Here is a 22,832-nt window from a genome sequence, read left to right on the forward strand (position 1 = left end):
GAATACACTGCCACATACGGAGATACACATTGCATGTGCACAGATTTAAGTCAACCAGCATTTATTAAGGTCCTGCTGTGTACATGGCAATGGGGACAAACAAAAAATGTACATGTAACATTTTTTGTATTTCTATCCATATGATGCGCAGCATGTAGGCTTTTCTTAAATGATCCTGAACAAAAATACAGTGCATACGCACAGAGACAGAGCTTTTATGTGTATAGGTATATAACATGCATATGTATGTACTCAGAGTTGAATTTTATATGTGCGTACACATATGCATACTTTCTACATGCTTGAGATGAACCATGTATATGCCCAAAGAGAGGTTTTCAATGCACGTATGGCAGTGTTCTGCATGTGAAATAATTACCAAGTACACAGGCAACATGTGTTATAGGCAAAGAAAGAGAGGAGTCCATGTGAAATCATAAAGTTTACATGTCCATACGTTTGAGATGAATGTATTGCTCATCAGTAGCCAGATTAGGACCTATCAAATTTTTGTGTGTCTGTCTGTGTGTGTGTGTGTGTGTGTGTGTGTGTGTGTGTGTATGTGTGAATATACCTCAATTCCATTGTATATCCTAGTTTTGTTTTTCATTTGGTTTGTTTCTGACTTCCTCTTCTTTTAAGACTTAGTTGATTTGAAAAAAAAAAGAGCAAAATGTCAGTACTTCTCTTTTAGAATTCTCCTTGTGGGAGATATGTTATTCTGCCAGACCCAGAGCTCCACCAGATTGCCAATCATTTGGTTCATTGTAGTAGAGTGGTATGAGGCATCCATTGTAATACAGATTATACCTTGTAAATTCAGTGAGAACAAAAGACCTAATGTCAACTCAGATGAATATTATGCCTCTTTTGGTTGGTTTCACATCTGAGCATTAGTTATTTTTTATATTGTCAGCATTAATTGCTGTCATAATATATTAATTATCTAGGAACTAATTTTGGGGAGAACTGTTTCTGTTCTTATTAATTAATATTAATAAATTGCATTGATTTGACAATTCATCTAATAGCACCAGGAAGCCTGATTAGCTTACCATTATTTACTTGTATGGAATGGTTTTTGATAAGATATTAAGCACATTGAACTCTGGCTTATAATCAGCAAATGCTATTAAAATTTTTGCATTTTCATTGAAAAATAACTATTATAGAGGACACTGGTAGTGATAAGTAAATGTGTTCCATAAAATCCTTTTAAAAATCCACTAAACATGTACCAATTCACTAAAAGAATGTGTATATTCTCTTGTATGTAAGCTGCATCTGGAATTTTAAATTCGTTCATTTCAACTCATTAAGCCCAGATTGAATACCTGCTTTGTGTCACATGCTACACTAGGCTTTGGGGTTGAGGAAGAGGCAGACCTCCCAGGAAGTATCTTGATATAGTTCCTGCCATCAAGCAGGGTACCATCTTTGTGGAAAATAAGAATTAGACCCATGAAGTTGAAGTTGTCCTGGATTGTTTGTCAGTTTTGAAGTAAGTTACCCAATTATCTTTCCTTTAAGTAAGATTGAGCCTAATAGATTTAGGGCTAGAAGGGGCTTTAGAGGTCACTGAGTTCAACTCCTTCACTTTGTACATGAGGAAGTTGTAACTGGGAGAGTTTTTTTTACCAATATTCAAGTTTATTAAACAAATAAAAATTTATATTTAGAAACTTTTAACTGTCATCCGCTTCAATGTTTATGTTGCTCCCAAATTTTGCATATAACTGAACTTTCAAATCAGCTAGCACTCGTTGGATCGATTCAACTCTGGATTCTAATGCTTCAATTTCATCTTGCAAATTTTTCTTATCTTCTTCCAGCATTTCTTGGGTTTCATCTTGAGAGTGACTAATAAAAACATCACCAATTTGATAGGGAATCATTAATGAATCTTCATCCATCATCAATATATCATCACATTCATCCTCTAAATTTTAAAGCTGTTTCTTTTTAACTTCTATTTCTTCCTTCAGTTCTGTGATTCTACTAGTATTCCGTGCAAATTTGTTAATCTTTTGTTGGTCCTCAAAAGTGACGTTGACATCTTCTGCAGCTGCCTTCATGGTGGCGGCCATATTGGGATTGGACCCGACTGGGAGAGTTTAAAGTGACTTCCTGGGGGTTACACTGATGGGAAGTATCAGAGGTAGATTTAAACTCAAGTCTTCTTGACTTCAAGCCTAGCACTCGATTGATCTACCTACCTCCATTTAGTTATAGCCCAGATTCAATACACAGTCTGCACAATTGACTCACCAATGAGAAATTCTTTATCAAGCTGATTGCCATTATATTAGGTGTAGATACAGACCAACAAGAACCTGCAGTGAAATTCTGCCCTCCTGAGAACAAATGCATTCAATCTTATACACAATAGTAAACAAAATGCTGGGCTATTTCTCCTGGCCTGGTCCATGGCTGGACTCAAGGATGGGGCTAATTGAAAGCAGCTAGCAAGAATTCACCATTGTACCATCCAAAGTCTTTTGGCTATAATGCTAGCACCACATATTTGGAATGTTCATAATAATAAAGGTTCAATTTAAGGGATTAGAAGCAAGAAGAAGGTCATAGAGGGCCAGAGAACCTATTACTAGAGTAGCGAATATGAAATACAAAGCAAATGGGGCCCTGAGATAGTTGTAGGTGCATTTTAGGACAAGAAGAAAAATTTGACAATATGGCACGCACAAATGTTAAATGCATGGGAGGAAGGAAGCATAATCAGGCCTGGCTAGAATTTAGAAAAATTTTGTGTACAATATAGTCTGAGCCTGAACAGAGAAAGTTCATATGCAATTTATTATGCTCAATGCGATGACCGTTTTTAAGTTCTGGTGTTGTGATTGTTGACTGCCTTCTTGGTTTCTTCAATCGAACTTCAGCTGTGGACAGCTCCTGTGAGCTGCTATCCTTTTCTTGGTGGGAATCTGTTTACTAATTTGGGCAAGGTCTCAAACTCCCACAATGGGAAGACAAAGGGTGGGATACTAAAATGGGAGAAGGCATGATGAGGTCAGTATGATTCAGAAGCCCTGTACAGCACTTCACCCTTAGGCAATTTGAGACATAGAAAATAATTCAATGAAGGAGGGAAATGGAATTGCAAACACATTAGCTATCCAGAAGAAATTCTTGGTTCTTACTCAGAGGGGACATATACATTTCTCTATCGTACCACAGTTAATAGAAGAGCTCCTTGAATATAGTGGCTAGCCAGTCAACATTTGTTGACTTTTTTTCTCCCTCATGAAATGATTACGTATAAAAGATGGAAAGATTAATGCGATAGGCATATAATAAAGCACCAAAATAAACATAAGCCATGTATGATAAAGATGGTAAGAGGTAAGGCTGCTTAGGAAGGGGTGAGATCATTCCATGGTTCATATTGCATCAAGTTGCTCTCAAGTTGTTTTTGTGTAATACATCTGTTTTGACAAAGATTTGTCCTCTCTACTCCCTTCACCCCATCCCCTTGAACCCCAAGCTAGTTTGTGAGGCACACCATTTTATCTTCCTTAGAAACTTTATATGACTTTTATGTTATTTCAGTGCCAGTGCTGGCAAAGTAAGGCAGTCAGGCTGCCTGAATCCAATCAAGTAATCTCTTCCAGGTGGGATAGTGAAACTGTCACTTACAATGTTCTGGTTCAGGATGAACCACCAAACAACACTAGACTATTGGAAAAGGAAACTATTAAAAGGGGGAATATTTTGTATCATTTTACTCTCCCCACTCCCTACCCCGTGGCTCACCTCAGAGAAGATACTGTCTCTGTTCCAATTTCTTAGTTATCTCATGCTGTGGGACAAAGTCACAATATCGTTCTGATTGGCTTCACTAAAAATTAATGCTATTCCACCTCAACTAGGTCTCACCATTGCATGCCAATCCTTTTATTCTGATCTATAGTATCTTTATTTCCCACCTGCCCCTTCTTCATTCACACTGTCACCACCTTAATTCTCCCCTTTCACTTTTCTTCCAGGGAGAAAGGAATTAAGGGAGGGGTAGATGAAATGCCTTGGGAAGAGCAATGGATTTGGAGTGTGAGAACCTGAATTTTCTAACTTTGACTTCAATACTGACTACCTGGGTGAACTTGGACTAGTTATTTCATCTTTCTGGGCCACTGCTTTCTTTAATATAAAATGAGGGGCTTGGAATAGATGGTCTCAAAGATCTTTTCTACCTCTAAGTCTTTGGACCTATCTATGCTCTTTAAAGGTCTTTTTCAACTCTAAATCTCATGGTCCTGTGGTTCTGTGACCATCGCAATAGCTTTCTCTCTTGTCTCTCTGTCTTCAGGCTTTTCCCTTTCCAAATACATCCTTCACATAGCAGTTAAATTCATGACCCTCTTGCACATACCACTCTCCTGGTGAAAAACTTTGTTGCTTCCAGTGTTAGTAGGATAAAAAGCAAACTTTCTAGTCTAGCATTTAAAGCTCTCCACACTCTGATTCCAAATTATATTTTCAGGCTTCCTCTCAGTGCATCCCTCTTCCCCCAGTGTGATTCTTTATACCTTCTATGTCCCAACTGGACTACTAGATATTCTCCAGTATTTACTTACCTTCTACTGCCTGGTGCCTTCATATAGCTGTTTGGTACAGTAGTGCTGAACTTGATGCCAAGAAGACTTGAGTTCAAATTCTGCCTAATTACTTACTACTTATAAGACCCTAGGTTATTCACCTAGCTTTTTAAAGCTTCAGTTCTACCATCTGTAAAATGGAGATAACAATAGCACCTACTTCAGGGTTTGATTTAAAGGATCAGAGATAATATATGGAGAGCACTTAAAAAAAACCTGAAAGTTCTATATAAATGATAATAATTATTATTGCTATTATCATTATTATTATCAGAACTCCTATTCTTGGAATTCATTCCTTCTATATCGTTGCCTCTTCTTGAAATTCCCAGTGTAAAGGCCACTTCCTCTATAAATTGTTCTCCGATCACCTAGCTGGAAGTAATATTTTCTTACTAAGATATTCTTGTAGAATATTTTTCTTAACATTTTCTTTGCTTTTATGAATATTACATCTATATACATATTTTACAAATAGATTTTTCTTTGTTTCAAGAGTCACCATGGTCAAAACCTCTGTCAACTAGAGACCTAGAGTAGTCTCCAGAGAGCAGTTTGCCACTAACTCATATCTGAAGTCTTTCCATATTGGTAGAATCTACTAGAACTTGTGCTCCTTTGTACAGAGCCATTGAGAAAGTAGTCATTTCCCCCTTGCCCTACGGCACCAGAATAGAAATTTCATATCACAGGGCCATTAGATTTTAAGTTCACTGAGGGTGGGGACAGTATGTTTATCTTTTTATCTGTAATGCCTGAACATTATGCCTTGCTTATGAAAACCCAGGATAGGAGAGCACAGGCTTCATGCAAAGAACCTCTTAAAATCATCACCTCATTCTTACCTTTGCTCTCATATCCTTATATTCTTCCTGCAGGGAACTTCTTAATAGAATTCTGTTTTTATTCCAAGGGATGGGTCATGATGTTAGTGTGTAGGGTGGAGAAGGAAAGAGACAGAGAGACAGACACACTGACTCACTGGAGTGCCTTTGAGTCATTAAACCCCCCTTCCCTTCCTGCAGCCTAACCTTGCATATTTTAATAATGAGCAAGAAAAATTGTTTTATGGTAGTTTAATAAAAGCACAAGACAAATGTTGCCCCTGTGCAAAGGAACTGAATTACACACTTCATGAACCAAATTAGTACCACAACACTTGGCTTTGTTCAAAAGGTGATACGCATTTATGGGCCCATTTTTCAGCAAGATAAATATGACACACGCCAAGACTTCCCTGAAGTAAATATTGTAAATAATAAAAGACTCTGCCAAGGAAAGCTGAGAAATGACTTAATCGTCACCCATTTATACTGCAATTCCAAAATGCCACTGACCGAGCTGTATAACAAACTGCCCATTTAATCAACTCAACTCAATTTTAAGAGGAGTTCTTTAATTTTCTAATAATAGTCAATATTCTTCAATTCTATTTCTTATGCACGTACAGAGCCTGGGATATTTTATAGCATAAACAAATCTGATTACTTGAGTAGCAAAATATATATTTTAGGGTAGTGGTTTATTAAGGCATCACCTACTTACTAGTAGTGTTTATGTGAGTAGGGGCTGAGCATGTATGAATTTTGCTTTAAGCTGGAATTATCAGCCTGGACCGATGCTGTCACCCTCATCTGGGCACATCCCTTAAACTCTGACTGAACTGTAAGTCTTATGATAAGTTGGGAGTTCTTGAAGAGCAGGGATTTTGTGCATCTCCTAGCACACACTCTATAGCATACAGAGAGGGAGAGAAGGCTGGATTTTTGAGCAAAAGACATGGGTTTGTCTCTCTCTAATCCTTACCACTTGGGTAGGCATTACTTACTTTTTCTGAGCTCCAGTTTCCTTCTCTGTAAAATGGGGGTTATAGAGCCTACCTCAAAAGATGACTGGAAAGGAATATGCTGTGGAGACTGTAAAGTGCTATCTAAATGTGAACTATGATTATTCGTTGAATGAATGTATTAGGTTCAGCAAAGTTTGGTTGGGGAGAACTTGGTTCTTTACCCATTTCCCTTGTGGAGAATAGAAATAATTTCCTTGTAGATTGCTAAAACAATATCCAGAGCATTTTGAAACAGGGTTAATTTGGAAGTTCAAAGGATCAATCAACATCTACTTAAAGGCCATAAAATTGGCTCTAATAATAATGATAAAAGTGACATTTATATAGTATTTTAAGGTTCGCAGAGCACAGTACAGATATCCTCATATCTCCCACTCCTTCCCATAACGATCTTTTGAGTTTACTGCTACAGGTATTATTACCATCCTTATTTTGCAAATGAGGAAACTGAGACTGAGAAAGGTTAAATGACTTGCCTGGGGCCAGACAAGTAGTAAGTTTCTGAGTTGATATTTGAACTTGGGATTTCCCGAAGGTGAATCAATCACTCTAGGCACTAGAACAGATTGCCTCTCCTAGAGATTTCTATGTAGGTAAAAGATAAAAAAGTCATTAGATTTAGAATCAGGGTATCTAGGATCTACGTGCTGCATGTTTTATCTTGGGCAAGTTATTGACATCTCTGGGCCTTGGCACACTTATAAATTGAGGATGTGAGGATGTTGGACTAGTTGATCTCCTTAGTCTCTAAATTTCTGTGGGTTTATGACTTTAAAAAAATCTGAAGTTTAGAATTTCAGTCAGAAAAAAAAGATTCATTCAATTAAACATCAAAATGATCTAGTGGCAGCTGTTGGCATAGGGGATAGATTGCTAGGTCTGGAGTCAAGGAAGGCCCTAGGCTTTGTGACCCTGGGCAAGTCACTTCACCTTTATCTGCCTCAGTTTCCTCAGCTGTAAAATAAGGGTAACAGAACCAACCTTGGCATGATTGTGAAGATCAAATTATATATATATATGTATATTCTTTTTATATATACTTTATATACATATATACTTTATATATATGCTCTTTATATATACTTTATATACATATATACTTTATATATATGCTCTTTATATATACTTTATATACACATATATACTTTATGCATATGCTCTTTATATATACTTTATATATACAAATATGCTCTCTATATACTATATGTACATATAAATACGCTTTATATATATACTTTATATTTGCATATATACTTCATATATACTCTTTATACGTACACTTTATGTATGTATTCTATATGCTTTATGTATACATATATACTTTAAATATAATCTATGTATATAAATTGTATATATACATATATACTCTTTCTATACATGCCTTATATACACATATACTTTATATATAATATAAATTATATATTATATATATTATAAATTATATATAAATTATATATATATACACATACACACTCATCTTCTGTCATAGAATGGATTGATTAGATCCATTAGAATAGATTCCAGGACGGAAGAACGATAAGGGCTAGGCAATTTGGGAATAAGTGACTTGTCCAAGACACTAGGAAGTGTCTGGATCCAGATTTGAACTTGGGACCTTCTGATTCCAAGCCTAGCTTTTTATCCCCTGAGCTACTTAGCTGTCCCTCAAATGATATATTTGTTAAAAACATTTAGCACAGTGCCTGGCACCTAATAAATGCCATATAAATGCTTATTCCCTTCTCTTCCCCTTTGTCTGTTATATACTAGAAAAAGCTCTAGACTTTAGATCTGCCCCTGACTGATTGTTCTGTCTTGGATAAATTTACTAAACTCCCCCATGCCTCAGTTTCCCATCTACAAATTTAAATGAATCCATTCCCTGTCCACCTCAAGGTTTTTGAGATAATCGTGATATTGTTAGTGAACACAATTTGGAAAAAGTATATGGTTCTATTAAAAAATTTTGTTATTATTATGCATATTTATATAAAGTATATAGATGAGTGAAAGTGACAGTCTTGGCTTACAGAAGATTTAAAGGGAAAAAAATTCCTTCCCTGACATTTTGACTCAGCAGAATGTCTATTTGTAGAAGTGGTTTAAAAACCCGGCTCACTTTGAAAATTAATCAGCCACCACTAATGACTGCTAAGTTATCAGGTTGTATTACCAAAAAGAGGCAGTTCCACCTCCTCTTTCCCAGCACCCCCCACCCCACCCCCATCACTGTTGTTCTAGTCTATGTGTGTGTGTGTGTGTGTGTGTGGGGAGCTCTGCTACTGACAGTGATCCGTTGGCTTTGTAACAATAAGGAGAGAGCTTTAGGGGAACCCCTGCTGTCAGTGCCTTTAACACTACCTAATCAAGGGACTCCAGGAAGGAGCAGCCAAAGCAAGAAGCTCTTTCTAGGCCTGATCTGGAGCGGCTAATTGACACTTGCTACTGAGAGAGAAAAATCCTGACCTGATACAAGCATGTATGAGTGGGTCTGTTTAAGAAAAAAAAAAAACAAGGAAAAAACCCCAATAATAACAAAAAAACCAAAGGAGAAATAATCAGCCACCCAAGAATGACATAGAGCGCCATTTATACAAGTAGGCAGTGAGTAATCTTATTTATAAAGGAATGAGCTGACCAGGAGGAGGAGGGCTTTGTAAATTATAATCACAATCAAATATGACAGAAAACCAGGCTCACTAACGAAAGGAGTCTCTCTCCATTGACAGCAAAATGTCTCATAGCTTTTTTCCTCCTTATTGGAGACAGCAAAAGCTTCATTTACAGGTTATAGCAATAATGGTAATACTAATTTGTCCTTATAACATGCTCCCATTTTGTCTGAAGATCTCAGATAGCTTAACGCACAGCAATCAAATAATCCCTGGCAATATTCATTTAATTTCTATAAGGTCTGTACTCCAGAGCACATCAATAGGCTTTCAGTCAAATATACAGAGGCTCCTTGTTGTATCAAATCAGAGGCCAATCTGGTATATTGAAGAGAACTAGAGCAGGAATCAGGATGTCTGGGTTCTAATTTCATTTTTGTGTGATCCAAAGCAAAAATTGTGTGTGTTTTGGGTTGGGTCCTTTGTGATGCATTTTTGGGGTTTTCTTGACAAAGATAAATGGAGTGGTTTGCCATTTCCTTCTCCAGCTCACTTTACAAATGAAGAAACTGAGGTAAACAAAGTTAAGTGACTTGCCCAGGGTCACACAGCTAACAAGTATCTGAAGCTGGATTTGAACCTAGGTCTAACCACCTCTAGACCTAGCATTCTATCTACTGCTCCATTTAACTGCCTCATTTTTAGTTGAGACCTGTAACTTATTTAGTGTAGGTTAACTCCAAGTGTTAACTCCTTCACTCAAAACAGATCAAGTCCTTCTGCAGTTTCATCTTAAGAGTGTTGCCTTGAGGGAAGTCAAGTGTAATAAAGGTTTGAGAACTGACATCGAGGAAAGGATCTTCAGGCTGAGGGAAAAGAAATGTCTCCTAAGTTCCACCCAAAGACTTAGGCAAAGCAATTGGCTCTGATCTCCATTTCCTTCTCAGCCTTCCTCCAAATCATGTTTCAAGGTTGACTTATTTTCTGTTTGAAGTCTGCACTTGACAGTTGCATGTTATACTAATGTGTATTTTACAGTTTACATTGTGTTTTCCTTGTCTTCTTGATTAGAATTCTTAAAAATAGACATCATTTCATTCTTCATATTTGTTCATCTGGTGCCTAAGAGTAGCATTAAAAAACACTTTTGATTGATTAATTCAGTGATTCCCAAAGTGGGCGCTACCACCCCCTGGTAGGTGCTGCAGCGGTCCAGGGAGGTGGTGATGGCCACAGGTGCATTTATCTTTCTTATTAATTGCTATTAAAATTAAAAAATTAATTTCCAGGGGGCTAAGTAATATTTTTTCTGGAAAGGGTGTGGTAGGCCAAAAAGTTTGGAAACCACTGTATTAATTGCTAGCAAGTAGTTTGAGGATTACCATTTCCATTTTACAGATGAGAAAATTGAGGCTTATAAAGATGAAATGACTTCCCAGTATATTATAATAGCCGGGAAGCATCAGAATGTGGTATAATCTGGGTCCTTTCTCATCTCTACTATATTAACTTAGCAACATTTGGGTGATGATATTCTTTTTTAACCCTATTTCATCTGGATCAAAATGTTGGGGAGGAAGAGGAAGACACACAGTGTGTCTTGTTCCTGGTCCCACAAATCCTTTGGAATGGCCCAGGGCCCACACTCCCCTTGAGGAGAAGTTGCCACACATATGTGTTTCTGATCTTGGCATGTCCACGTGAAATATGGCCTGGGAAAAAGATGCCAGGATCCTCTTCTCAGATAAGAACACGCTAATCCCCCAGAGTCCAGAATGACTTGGAGTGAAAAATGGTATCCAGAAGAACAAGGCAACTCATAAACAGTGGAAGCATGTGACACATCTGGAGGGAACCCCAGATACAATGGCCTGAGAATTCTGCCAAAGGGCCAGATGCTGTTGCTGGAAGAAGCTCTTCCCCCAGCTTGGCATCTGGTTCTGATGATGCCATCCAAAAAGAAGATGGACCACAAAGTGGGAGAGTAATGAGCAATCCATCTTCTCCCACCCCACAGTTTTTATTGTGTGACATGAAAGTAGAATTTTTTTTTAATGTTTGCACAGGAAGCCCCACCTTTCTCATGAAAAAGATTGTTACAACAAGCCGACCACCCAGAGAAGTCAAACCAGTAGCCTATGACATAGCAATTCCACCCTCCTCCCCCCCAAAAAAGATTTCCATCAATAGTAGCTTCCCTTTTCTTCCTGGATAGGAGGGGAAAAGCTTACTCATAATTTTTAGTGGGAGTGATCATCCCCTGTCAAACTGGAAATCCATGAGAATATTTTTGAACAAACACTATTTGTAGTTATATTAGAAGACTTCATGTAAAGTAAGAGTTTGTCCCTTTAACAGCTTTGGTTTCTGATCAAGACCAAAGCAGATCATTGTGATTCAAGAGGACACCCTGTCTTCCGCCTGTTGCCAAAGCAATTGAGATATGCTGTGTAGCACACTTATGAAAGAAAAATGATAAAAACTGGAATGCAGAAACAGTCATACTCCAGACATCACAATTTCTTGTAATTCTTTCCCTTCAGGAATCCCATTTCTACCTGGAATCTCTTTCCTCCTTTCCCCTCCATGTGTAATCATACACAGTCAACATGTCAAATGTAGTAGAATTATTTCTCTGTCATAATACTATACATGTCTTACATTAAATCAATAGGCTTTTAGGATCACATTCTAGTTTTTACTTTATCATCTTTTAAGATAAGGGAATGACTCACATAATAGTATAAAAATATTTGTGTACCACATATATAAAGCACATATATGTAATGTATATGTTTGTGTGTGTGTAGGTTTAGTGACTCTAGATTTGGATAAAAATAATGCTATTTTCCTAGGTCTTTGTGCTTGCAAATGTTGTTTAGTACATAACTTAGCACTTGGAATACTTCTTTCAGATGGCTAATTGGCCAGTTCAAAGACGGTTATTGTTGTTCAGTCATTTTTCAGTCATGTTCTATTTTTCATGGCTCCATTTTGGGGTTTCCTTTGCCATTTCCTTCTCCAGCTCATTTTACAGATGAGGAAACTGAGGCAAATAGTGTTAAATGCCTAGAGTCACACAACTAGTGTCAGAGGCTAGATTTGAATCTATGTCTTCCTGACTAAGCTTAGTGTTCTAGTTACTGTGCCACTTGGGGGAAGTGTTATTCCTGTGTTATCTGTTCCTTGGGTAATGGGAAAAAGCACTGGAGTATCAGGACTTCATTAAAAAATAGTACTGGCTAGTCTTGGGACACAGGAAACTTGGGTTCTATTTCTGGATCTACCATAAGCCAACTTTGGGAATAAGTCACTTTGTTTCTCGATGTCTCGGTTTCCTTATTTAAAAAATGGCAGGACTGAACTAAATGATTTCTAAGATTCACTTTGAATCTAATATACTTTATTAGGTAATATTTGTTATCATCTAATGTTTTCTATCATCAGATGATTGGTTAACAAGTTCTTATGGTATTGTCATTGCCACAGAGTTTGGTATTTCATTATCATAATATTATTTCAAGTTTGTTAGTCTTGTTTCCTGACTAGATTATAAACTCTTTCAAGACAATGCCTCAGGCTTTCTTTCCTTCTTTGTCTGTAATAGATGTATGCTAGACACTCAGTATGTACTTATTCACATATTCAGTGATTTTTGTTTGTTTTAGTTTGGTTGGCTTTATGGATCTTATGGATTTATGGATTTATTGGTATGGAAAACTATCAGTTATGAAGTCCCCTCTTCTATTGCAGATCCTTGCCTGCTCTGAAGGCTAGCTAGGTGGCTCAGTAAATGGGGCTCTGACCCTGGAGTTAGGAGGACTCATCTTCCTGAGTTCAAGTCTGGCTTCAGCTTTGTGACCTAGCTGTGGGACCATGGGCAAGTCATTTGACCCCACTTGCCTCAGTTTCTTTATCTATAAAATAAGATGAAGAAGGAAATGGTAAATAATTCTAGTATCTTTGACAAGCAAACCCCCAAAAGGATCACAAAGAGTCAGATATGATGGAAACCAACTGAACAACAAAAACTGCTCTTAAAATTATAGCATTAGTTTCCACAGTACTGAAAGATGCAAAGCCAGTATTGCGAAACACTATTTTGATGGCAAGGCCAAATTTCTATTCTCTATCCCATACTGCCTTTATTATTTACTGATTGAAAAAAAATATGTGAAGATTCACTGGAGATCAATAAAATTTGGTGTAGACATCAGGAGGTATGAATTCTGGTTCCAACTATACCAGTGATTTACTGTATGTCTTTAGATAAATTTCTTAGTTTTTGGTATGTGATATATGGAAAGTAGGAAGACAGATCCTTGTCTTTCTCCTTATGACTGAATGATAATATATATTAAATACTTATTATGTAGCAGACCCTGGGGGGATACAAATACAAGAAAACAAGAGTCCCTCCTCTCAAGCAGCTTAATTCTAATGGTGAAAGTAACATGTAAAAGTGAGCTAGAAGTAGGGGAGGGCAGTTAGGTGGCACATTGCATAGGGAGCTGCTCCTGGAGTCAGGAAGATTCATCTTCCTGATTTAAATCTCACCTCAGACACTTACTAGCTATGTGACCCTGGGCAAGTCACTTAACCCTGTTGGCCTCAGTTTTTCATCTATAGAATGAGCTGGAGAAGGAAATGGCAAACCATTTAGCATCTCTGCCAAGAAAACCCCAAATGGGGTCAATGAAGAGTCAGACATAACAACAAGAAATGGGGGAGTATTCATGTAGTGATATATTTTGGAATAGCCAGAAAGGAGGCTGGGTTGTTGGAAAGATAAAGCAAAGGCTCATCTGAGCTTGGAGTGGTTTGAGGTCCAAGATTCCAGTGGGAAGGGAATGAAGAAGATGAAGATGAGGGCCAGGTTGCATAATTCAGAAATGGTTGGCAAGTGAAGACAAAATTTCTTTGGAGTTCTTTGTCTGCATTACAAAAATCCAAGCCAATAATATTGTCACTGCACACTTCTGGTGTCTATCACCTCTACAGTAATGGTTGTGAAGAAGATGGCAAGATAATTGAAAGAGGAATTTCTACCTCTAAGAATTTTCCCTCTATATATTTCTATAAAAAAAGACAGAGGCCAATCTGGTAAACATCTATCTACTGCCACTCAAACAGCAGGTATTTTCTAGTATTTACCACATTCCTAGCCCTTGATGAGGAGATTTAGAGGAGATGATATTAGTAGCAGACCATTGTCCCAGCTGTCAAAGAGCTCCCAGTATAGTAGGAGATAAGACCCACCAACATGAAACAATTTTGAACAATATAAGAGAACCATATATTGAAGTGGTAAATTATGTGGTACAGGCTGGAAGTGCCATCAGAGTTCAGAGGAGACAACACCTTCCTCAAAGTGAGGAAACTTCTTGATTCTCCAGTTATTATTGAATATGCTTTGTTTTTTAGGGAATGTTCTTTGAATCCTCTGTCTTCTGATGGCTTACTCAATTCATGTTATAAAGCTGATGCGCTGTCTTTCCTCTTTTTATTTTATTTTCCTTTTACTTCTATGTAGTATAAGAAGCTTCAAATTACATGTTAGGTATTTCTCTGGCCTTTCCCCCCTCTTTCTCTTAGTATTTGAACTCTAAAAGGACTTTCGATTTCTTTTTTGTTTTAACCTTCCCTATTTCTTTTCAGTCCTTTTCCTCTCTCCTAAAACAACAGTAAAATAGTATTTCACGAAGGAGAAAAGCTCATGTGTTTTCAACAATCCTGGAAGCATAAGGTGACTGTTGTTAAGGATTTTATTTTTGGAACTTGGGAGTTGCATTTTGACAGCTTTATATGGAACTCAACCTTCTAATAAACTTATGTGGTGGGTTTAATTATAATCAAAAGATGATTTAAAAAAAATCCCCTTCTTCTCCCCCCCCCCCCCGACTCATTTCTTTATCCTTGAAATGTATCCATCTCTGGTATAAAAATCCAATTTTACATAACACATCATTTGTAGAGGAGCAACTCATGTAATGGAAATTCCGTTGCTAAGTCACTGGCCTCCTGTCTCTTCCCTTGCATCTTATGTTCTGGTTCTCCTATATAACTGATTCCAACTCATAGTACAATGGAAAGAGAAATGAATTTGGATAGAAGATTCAGACTTTGGTACTGTTAACTTGCTACTTCTGTGACCTTGGGTAAGTCTTTTCTCTGTGCTTTGTGCTTTAATTTCTAAGATCAAGAGGGTAACCTAGATGATTAATAAGGTCACTTTCAAATATTAAAATTGTAAGATCTTACATCATTTATGAAACCCTTTTTGACTTTTTGATTCTGTCTCACTTTGTTTTTTACTTTAATATCTCTCTCTGCCTCTTGGTCCATATTGCATTTTGATTTACAGAGCTATATACATTGACTGTTGGATCTATGTCCCTAATAGAGTTTCTAGGGTTTGCCCTTCACCCCTCATTTTAGATTCTCTAGGGACCAGGGGTATTATTTAATATCTTGCCCAAGGTATGAAATAGCCATCAGATTTGTAGATAATGTAGTAGAGTGGGAGAGTCATGAATTTGGAGATGGATTCAAATTCTGATATTACTCATTACCTGTGTGACCTTGGGGAAATTAATAGCCTTAACTTCCTCATCTTTGAAATGATGGGGCCCTTTCTAGGTCCCTCCTAGTTCCATAGTTCATGATTCTGACCCCAGATTCAGTGATGTTTTTGTTTCCTCTAATCTATTTAGTTTGTGGGCTTTGACTCTACTCTCTTAACTTTGTTTTGCTTTGTACTTGCTCCTATATAGAGGCTTCACCACGACATGGGTTTGAATCCCCTTGCCAGTCATCTGACATTGGCAGAAATCAATAAATCTCTGTATATCCTCAGACAGCTTCCTAAATCATAGATGGGCAGGTCAAAGGAATTAGTTCTCTGTGATGTCATGGATAAGTACTTTTTTCTCTCTCTGTCTCTCTCTCTGTCTCTGTCTGTCTCTCTCTCCTCTTTCTCTCTTTCCACTCTCTTTCTCTCTCTTTTTCTCTCTGTCTCCATCTGTCTCTCAGTCCCCCCTTCCTCTCCCTCCCTCTGTGGGTGTATTTTAACTAAACTTACCTTATCAATGAGGAGTGCTCTGGGTGTGGAATTTCTTCTGTCAAAGAAGACTGACATCATCTGACTTGCCTAAGGTGGTAAAGCCACTATGTTTCTTCAGAGGCGGGACTTGAATCTAGTTCCTTCTGACTCAGAGGCTAACTGTCTGTCTAGGAGGTAACATAGCTTCTCATGTGATCTATAATTCCAGCCATAGAGAAATCCTATGATAGGCTGACATTTTCACTTTGATTTTCTCTATTCTCTTATGATACCTTGGGTTACGGTGTTTTGAATATAGTGAAGCAGTAAATTATCTTGAAAAACAATAGTAATGCAGAAATAAAAAATGAATTTACCCTAGTTAGCATTTGGCTTGGGAAATTGTTGCATATAGGAGTTTTTTGTTTGTTTGTCTTTGAGGAAATAAAATATATGAAGGATTTCTGTGGGTGAGTTAGGTGAAATCTCTTAAGACCTTTTTAATCTTTAAAGTTTTTCTTTTTCTAAACCCTGAACTTTTGTCTTAGAATCAATACCAAATATTGGTTTCATGGCAGAAGATAATAAGCCTAGGTAGTTAGGGTTAAGTGACTTGTCCGGGGTGACAAAAAGAGTCTGAGGCCAGATTTGAACCAAGGACCTCCTGTCTCCAAGCCTGGCTCTCTATCAACTAAGCAACCCCCTATCTTTTCTTATACTCAACTTTTAACTTGGAATTCCTTTTCCCCTTCTTCTCAACATATCCAAATCCTAACCCTCTCTCAAGGTCCAGCTTTTTCAAGACTATCTCAGGTCCTTCCTTTAGATTCACTTAAAAAGTCCCTTGTCATTCTTAAAGCCCTTCAAGAGCTAGCTCCAACTTCTCTTTCTAACTTCATTGTCTGCTACTCCCCCCCCCCCCCCCCCGCCCCTTCTATCTATGTTGTTTTGTATCTCTTTGCCTTTTCACTGACTGCGCCTTTCCCCTGGAAATCACTTTTCCCTCACCTCCTCATAGAATCCATTTTTGCCTTCCTCTACACATAAGGGAAGTATGATCTCCAAATTAGACTTCTTATCTTTCCAAGTGCTATTGTCCTCCCTCCTACACTATCATATATTTATCAACTTTATATTTGTTTTCTTTACATTTATTTTGAAAATACTTATGTGTGTGTATACATACATATGTGTGTGAGAAAGAGAGAGAGAGAGAGAGAGAGAGAGAGAGAGAGAGAGAGAGAGAGAGAGAGAGATGTTTTCTCCTTGTTTCTCTCCTACTAGGTTATAAGCTCTTTGTGCGTATGGCTTGTTCCATTTATTATATTTGTATTCCCAGTGCCTAGCATGGTGCCTGGCACATAGTCCATGCTTAATAACTGCTTGTTAATTGATTTATTGTCTCATCCATAGAACCTTTCCAACTACTCTGATAAACCTTCTACAAGAAAATTAATTTTCTGAAATTTTGTAGCACTTCTAGATTGTACTATGTGATTCAGCATATGGCCATGTGTGTGGTCTTTCATATAATCATCTGAAACCTAGTTTTATTTTTTTAAAAAATGGTTTGAAGGACAGTTCTTTTTGTGTCCTTTTAAATGCCTAACTCTTACTGGATCCTTAGCAAGTACTTAGAGATTGATTTTTGATGTGTTAAGGTATCTAGTCTCTCAGATGAGTCACACAGATCTTTAAGAAGGAAGATATATCCCTATATGCTAGGATAGGAAAGAGCTATGTCTCAGGATTGATCTCTAACGCCTTATTGTTTATGGAGGAGATTCCCTTCCATTCACTGACCCAGCATGACCCTGCTCAGCTTCAAGAGAAATGAGGGAAGGGTAGCAAAAGCTGATGGGGGCAGAGAACATATTTTATGAATTAAATGAGTTTTACTGTTCTTTTTCCCCTCTCCCTTCCCCCAATATTTTCTCTGTGTTTGTGAACATGAAGAGCTTTCCAGAGTTGAGGGGGAAAAATTTAAATGATCTTTCTCTCCAATTCAACAACTACAAATGAGCAGAAATCATATTATATCAACAAGAGACATTTTCTCACTGTGTTGCTATATTTTTGCATCAAAATTGCTTAGAAAAAATTTTAAGACTGTTTCATTATATAATAAAAGTCTCTGGAAGCCCTGACTGTGCAGATTATATTCCAGTGCCACATTTCTAGAAACTTGGAAGTGATCATCTCAATAAAATGCTAATATTTTTTATTATAGCTGCTTTTGGTCATTTGTAACACTTGTAATATTTTGGCCAGATCTGCTTAAAGTACATTTTTAATGAACCTTTTTTTTAAAAAAAAAAATAACATACGCCTCTGATCATTTTAAATGCTTTAGCAGAGCACTCTGAAGGACACCAAATCTCTGTAACATTTCTCAGATAATATTGTCATATACTTGGAGCTCAAGACCCATTTTGAAACAGTAATTTGGTCCCTGAAGAGCTCTTTAGCCTCTGTCTTGCCTGCCCACCTTGGCCAAACTGTCGAGGAGAGCAGCCCAAGATAGATGGGTTGGATTTGTGTAGAGTAATTTAAAGCATCCTGCCTTTTCTTGTCCTTCTTGTGGGAAAATATATTTGGAAATTTATTTTTGTCTTCGGCATCACTGGCATGCACAACTTTATGATTTTGTTTTCTCCTTTTCTCTTAGTCAAACCTTTATTAGAATGCTGGTGAACCCTGACCTTAGCAAAGGATTAAGTGAACAGATTCTTCAAGTAATAAATCTAAAGGCGTATTAAAAGTAAGGAAAAAGGAATTTCCCCCGTGTTTTGGGGGATTTATAAGTGCCAGAGGCTAAACAACTTACAAGAGAAGTAAGATTGTTCCTTTTTCCAACCCAGGACATGTTTGAATATTGTGACATGGTACAGAATTAAGCTGGCTTACTAAGTAGAAAACATGTAGTGTAATTGAAAATGTACAATACAGATAGAAGTATTCGACACAGCCTTGTCCTTTTATAAAGATTACACAGATTTATAGGGAATGTTTTAACTCCTAATCCCAGCCACACAAAATCACAGTGACTCTCTAGTCTTTTATAACCCATGAAATAAAAAAGCTTAATAATATATCATTAAAATTGAATATGAAGTTGGAATTAGTGGTCAAGCAGGGCACTCATTTTCCTTTAAAACAATGCAACGGTGAAAACATTTTTGTTACATTTTGACATATGGACATAAAGCTCAGGTATCTACTATTTCAGAAATGATAAGTAGAGCCAAATCATAAGATGAGTAATGAAAATGAATGGCATATAGAGGAGAAGGATAAATATTGTGGTACATAAACTATTTTAGGAAAGATAAGAAAAGAACAAAGTGTTTTGCTAGTGAAGTGTAACCAAAGGAATAACCTAATATGTAAAGCCAGGTTTGGAAACATTTGAGATAACAGGGGACCTTGGAGTAAATGCTGATAGAGCAGAATCAATATGGCTTGAAATTAAATATAATAAAGAGAGAAAATAAGAGCAAAAATATTTTGTGGTCCACTTGATCAGCAGTGGCCATCTAACATAGGGATAATAAAAGTAAGGAATTCCAATAGATTATAGACTGATGCCTGAAAAAAAAAAGATCAATCTGTGACCATGGTTCTAAATATTATAATTTCTATTTATTTTTCTTCCTCTCATTATATTGAAACTGTAATTCATGTAGACTTTACATTCTTCCATAAAATAAAAATTTACATAATAATGTTGACTAGTAGCTATATGTACTTTAATGCTTTCAAAGTGTTTTACATATCTAAAACATTTGATTCTTGACATATATGTGATATTAAAGTGCTGGCTTAATCCTTTTTGTATTTTCACATATTAAACTCCAAGGTTTCTCTTTTTTAAAGTACTTGTAGCATTGTCTTGTGTGATCTTGACCATATTTTTTTGGTGTTCAAGGTATTTCTGGTTATTGAAGACATTTTTCTTTGATCTAGAATTTCTGAATTTTGGCTCTGACATTCTTAGGTGTTTTTTAATTTTATCTTTCCATTCTCCTTACTCTATTTTCTAGTACAGAGAAGTTTTCATTTTTATTTTGTGGTTTCTTAAAACCTGATTAATATCCAAGTTTTTTTGTTTGGCAGTGTTTTTTTCAGGGCATTTATTGAGACTCTTTTCTGTCTGCTTTCTTAGTTAGTTGTTTTTGATACCATATACCAGGGGTCGGCAACCTTTTTGGCTGTGAGAGCCATAAACGCCACATTTTTAAAAATGTAATTTCGTGGGAGCCGTACAGTGCTCACAGTGTGCGCCCCTGTAACGGTGCGCGCTCCTGTAACAGCGCCTGAAAAAATTGACTTTATGGCTCCTGCAGAAAGAGCCATATCTGGCCCTCAAAAGAGCCAGATATGGCTTGAGAGCCATACGTTGCCGACCCCTGCCATATACTGTACATGTGATTCTAATTTGTCATTCTTTTGACTTTATACTAATATTTTCATGGACTCACTGAATTCTGTCTGCTTCATTTTATTTTTCATGGAGTCCCTACTTCTATAAAATGTTCTACCTTCTATAATCAGCTATTTTTGGCCTTTCAATTCCCATATCCCCTCAATACCTCCAATTTCATTATCTCTTGCCTCATTTCTCCTAGGCACTCTTGGACTCCTTATAATCAAGTCTCTCTTTAGTTTAAGTCTCTACTTTTACATGTGAAATTCCTTTCTACTTCTGAGTTTACCATTTGGGCTTCTCTTAACTGATTTATTTTATCCATTATATTCAGAGTTTTCTTTCCTTTCCTTCTCTTTCCTTTTCATTTTTATATCTCCAGCCTGTCTCAGTTTTAACTTTGTTCCAGGTGGGTTCTATTCCAACTCTCCTAACATTTTTGGCTCTTGTGCTTGGGTCCTGTTTGGTTCTGTCCTCTCAGCAATCTATGTTGTGTTCCTACTGCCATTATGTTCTGCTATGGTTCTGGATAGAGTAACAAAAACTAGGCACTGCTCTCTATGTAGACTTCTGTTTCTGCCTCATGAGGGCCCAACATGAGTCCTGTCCTTGGCCCAATCTGTCTTATTGAACAACCCAATCAAGAAGTAGCTATGTTCTCTGCTATGCCTCTGAAATATGCTTTTCAGATGGGGGTGATCACCTTGTTCTTTGGTCTCCCGAAAAGTCCCAAAGCTAGTCCCCAACAGGAGTGTTGGCTTCAAGCCTCATGGAGTGCCCACGGTCCTATCTTCTTGTTCAGTGACATTTCAGGGACTGATTCTAGCTCCTATTCTTCCAACAGGCTGGGACTGAGGCTCTGATGCCTTTAGGCTCTGTTTAACATAAGTTATGGGGAGTTTCTGTCTCCCCTGGCACATCCCTTCTCTGTATATTGGGAGCCAATCACTTGCAGGCTCTTGGGTGTCTTCTTATACAGCTCTGAACTGGATAACTGGATGCAGTAGTTTGTTCCTCTTTGGCATTATTGATCATTGTTTCATCTGGTGCCTTTTTAGAATTTCCCTGGAGTATTTGTAGGAGAATTGACCTCCTCTAGGAACTTTTATATTGCCATCTTAACTAGAAGTAGCTGACTAATCTCTACAGTGCAACAGAAAATTAGAAAATTCACAAACTAAACATAACTTTAACCTTTATTCTTAAAGATCATTTTTATTGAGCTCAAACTTCTGCCTTCAGCTAAGTACATAAGAAATGTATAACACCTGAAAATGTGTTGGAATTCCATAATCCTTGAATTTCACACCTGGCAAACTGGGTTTGGTCCAAAACTTTCTCATTAACAGCAAGCTAGATGATACATTTTAAAAACTTAGATTCGACCAATTACTTCCTGGGTTTATGTAAGGCCCTTTAGAAGTTCCAGGAACCAACTTAGGATCATAGATTAATAGATTTATAGATGGGAGAGACCTTTGACATCATCTACCCATTTCCTTAGCCGAAAGATTTGACACACTCAGTGAAGTCAAATGATTTACCCAAAGTCATTCCAGGTAGTAAATAGCAGAGCCAGGAATTGAAACTGGGTCCTCCAAGTCCAAATTCTGTTCTCCTTCCATTGTACCGTGGAGGACTCTGTTCACTGTCTGCAGTATTTTCTAAGGAGGGATAGCATGGCATAAAGGGAAAAAACCACCAAAAAGGATCTAGGTTTGAGTCTTGCTAATGAGCTATGAGACTTTAAGTAGATGATTTAATTTCTCTGAACCACAGATTAAAGATGCACAGTGTAGACACTTACTAGCTCTGTTAACTTCTCCTCTAGGCTTCATTCTCCTCATCTAAATGAGGGGAAATGAGGGAACTGGACTTGATAACCTCTTAGATCCCTTCCTGGCATAAATCTGTGATCCCATGATCTATAAAATTAATGGACGTGGACTAGATAATTTCTGAAATACTTTCCAGCTCTGAAATAATATGTTTCTTTGATTATCATAAAGTTAATCATTTCTCATAGGAACTAACTTCCAAGAAGCAACTAATGCACTGCTCACTGGGACATATGACTCAATAAGTGTAATAGATGAAGTGTTTGAATAGTTCTCACCTGTTAATCTTTTCAGATGTGATAGATGGGGAATATCATTGAGGCTTAGTGAATGATAAGGGTGCTGAATCTTGAGTCAGAAAGAGGTGGGTTCGGATCTGCTTGTGAGACTTACCAGCTGTGAGATCATGAGCAATTCATTTAAGTTTTTGAGCCCCAGTTTCCTCACTTGCA

General features: G+C 37.3%; 1 protein-coding gene and 1 pseudogene across 1 annotated transcript in view; one reads left to right on the forward strand and one right to left on the reverse strand.

The window, feature by feature from the left end:
- EBF1 (EBF transcription factor 1) overlaps nucleotides 1–22,832 on the forward strand; it is a 467,727-nt gene that overhangs the window by 212,003 nt on the left and 232,892 nt on the right. The gene's annotated exons all lie outside the window — the stretch shown is intronic.
- LOC123237505 lies at nucleotides 1,686–2,087 on the reverse strand (annotated as a pseudogene).

The sequence above is a fragment of the Gracilinanus agilis genome, chromosome 2, assembly GCF_016433145.1.
Source record: "Gracilinanus agilis isolate LMUSP501 chromosome 2, AgileGrace, whole genome shotgun sequence".
Lineage (NCBI taxonomy): Eukaryota > Metazoa > Chordata > Mammalia > Didelphimorphia > Didelphidae > Gracilinanus > Gracilinanus agilis.